General features: G+C 35.9%; 1 non-coding gene across 1 annotated transcript; it reads left to right on the forward strand.

The window, feature by feature from the left end:
* The first annotated feature begins 1,122 nt into the window (after positions 1 to 1,122).
* Positions 1,123 to 1,202, forward strand: TRNAL-CAG (transfer RNA leucine (anticodon CAG)). Its single transcript has one exon. It is a non-coding gene; the product is annotated as a tRNA-Leu (tRNA).
* The last annotated feature ends 1,405 nt before the right edge of the window (positions 1,203 to 2,607 follow it).

A 2,607-nucleotide genomic window follows, 5' to 3' on the forward strand; every position in this document is an offset into this window, starting at 1 on the left:
GCATGCAGCACATTGTTCTGGGAGGCTTGAAAACTTGAAGTGCTAAATGAAGGTGAAGTTGTCCAGTCATGAGGTAGAAACCTATTGTAATGGAGCTTCCTTCTTTGGGGAGGTTACAAATAGTAGGAGAGAAATGGACACAACAATCAGCAGGTGGGGAGGTTACAATCAGCATGAGAGAAATGGATGGTGGCCAGTGCTGGACTATGGGGCTAGGAAAGCAAATTATAGTAGAAGAACACCCACCATATGGACATAATTTTATTATTATGCCTTGTACTTGTGGTTGTGAACACACATGTACAAAATTTCTAGAATATGCCTTTTTTAAAACGAAATATCAATAAGGTATGGTTTGTGTTATTTTTAGCTTCGTTCGTGTGCACCGAGTCATCATTAGAACCACACATGAGGTGGCTCTTGAAGAGTGCTCAAAGAAAAGATTATTTTTTAACCAATCAAAATAAAAAAAAACTCTTAAATCTATCTAATTTTTGTTTTTGAATTCTCTACTATATAGTAGTTTTATAACTAAAATTTATGAAAAATCATTCCATGGAGCATTGTTCTGGAGTCTCTACTTGCATGAGATTTATAACATAGAGTGAGACTCCAAGGCTCTTGGACGATAACGCATTGCAGAAAGAAGACACCACTTAAAGTCTTAAACACTACGTACTTTTTTGGTAGTGTTGAAATTTGAAGCCTTCAAAGAGCATTAAAGCCCTTCAAACTTTCTGGAGAGGGCCTCTTAGAAAATAGGGTTGAAAAAAAGGCCAGTGAAGGCAACTATTTCAAAAATTTCTCTAAATTTTAGACATAAATATATATATTTTAGACATAAACATATATATTTTAGACATAAACATACATATTTTAAAGGTCAACGTAGTTTATGGCTTTAAATTGGAGGTTAAGGTGAACACCCTTTTCCAAGAAGATAGTGTAAGGTCTGCATCTCCGAGAACTAATAAGCGCTAGGTACAGCAGGCTGAAGCCTCTTGAGGGTGAGCTACCTCATCAGATACACGTACTCATGGCGGCTATCAGCGCCATGCATTGCACGCATTCAGTAATTTTTTAAGCATTCTTCACATTTGTGCCTCTATAACCGTCCATCTGGTCAGGATGGCCGAGCGGTCTAAGGCGCCAGTTTCAGGTACTGGTCCGGAAGGGCGTGGGTTCAAATCCCACTTCTGACACATGTGAGGTTTTATGGTTTGGAGTTAGTTCAAACCATAGTTCATCTGAGTTTTAATGGTTTGAAGTTAGTTCAACCATAGTGAAATTGCATCGCTCAAATACGATGAAGTAGCGTAGTTGTTAGGGTGTTGGAAGTTCATTCATGCGGTCACATTGGAAGTTCATTCATGAGGTCACAAATTTAAACCCCCCTGGGCTTCTTGAGGTGGCGCCTTATAAAGATGGAATTTCTAATTTGCCAAAAAAAAACACTTAATGATGTTTAATAGCAACACTTCTAACTTCCCATGGGTGGCTAACTTGATGTAAAAAAACCATGTTATCAAAGTGTGAGGCCTAGTTTTGAAGTAGCTAACTATTTTTTCCTTAGTGCTTTTATAAGTGCTAATAAAAACATTACAATGCATCATAATCATACTAACATTTATTTTTTCCATAGTGCTTAAATTATAAGTGCTAATGAAAACATTACAATGCGTCATAATCATACTAACATTTATTGTAGTGCAAGGCCACAAATCCAGATGTGTGGTAGAGTACCAAAGGTGCTTCCCTTTTACAGCAAAGTACTAAAATACTTTGGATTTCTTTAGAACTCCCCTAATCTAGATTTCTCTCTACATGTAAAACTCCTTCAGTCTACCATCCTTCATTCCTATTTCTCAACCATATGTGTAAGATTCCTTCTCAGAGAGATGATTCAATATTGAGATATTTTTTGATATAAAAATTTTTCTAATATCTAAAATATATTTCCCTGAAGCAGAAGTTCAAAATAAATTCTCCAATGTGCATTAAGAATCAATTAAAAAATGGTATAAGGGACCTTAGCCTAAGGATCCAAATTTTCAAGAATTTTTGGATTATGGTCCAATTAAGATTCCTATGGGCCAATAGGATTAATCCAAGTGTTGGGATGAGATAAATCCAAAGAATAAAAGAAAATACCCAAAAATGAGTAAATGCTCACATAAGATGAAGAGTTGACTGAGTACAAGGTTTATTAGTTAAAAATTAAGAGATATTAGTAAAAAAAAATAAGATATTTAGAGGAAATGATGCATTTTTGACACCTTAGTAAGGAGAGAATGCCACCTCAAGGAGGCACCTTTTTTCTCATGATTACTTGAGTTTTTTAATCCAAAAATGGGATATTTTCTCTCTCCTCTCTCGTGGACCAAACTAGATAAAAAAGGAAGTCAAACTGGTCCAAATCTCGTCCAAATTGAGTCAAACTGCAGCTGGAAAGCTCTAAAACCCAGTTGGACTTGGTAAGAGGCCTCCCGTACCTATAAATAGACCCTCATTCCTTTGTATTCTCATCTGTGAGAGCTATACCATGCCAGTATTACATTAAAATAATCATATTTTCTATTATCCCTTAATTTTCCTCTACTTTTGGGG

This window comes from Cibotium barometz, chromosome 52, assembly GCF_041138505.1.
Source record: "Cibotium barometz isolate CiBa-2024 chromosome 52, ASM4113850v1, whole genome shotgun sequence".
Classification (NCBI taxonomy): Eukaryota; Viridiplantae; Streptophyta; class Polypodiopsida; order Cyatheales; family Cibotiaceae; genus Cibotium; species Cibotium barometz.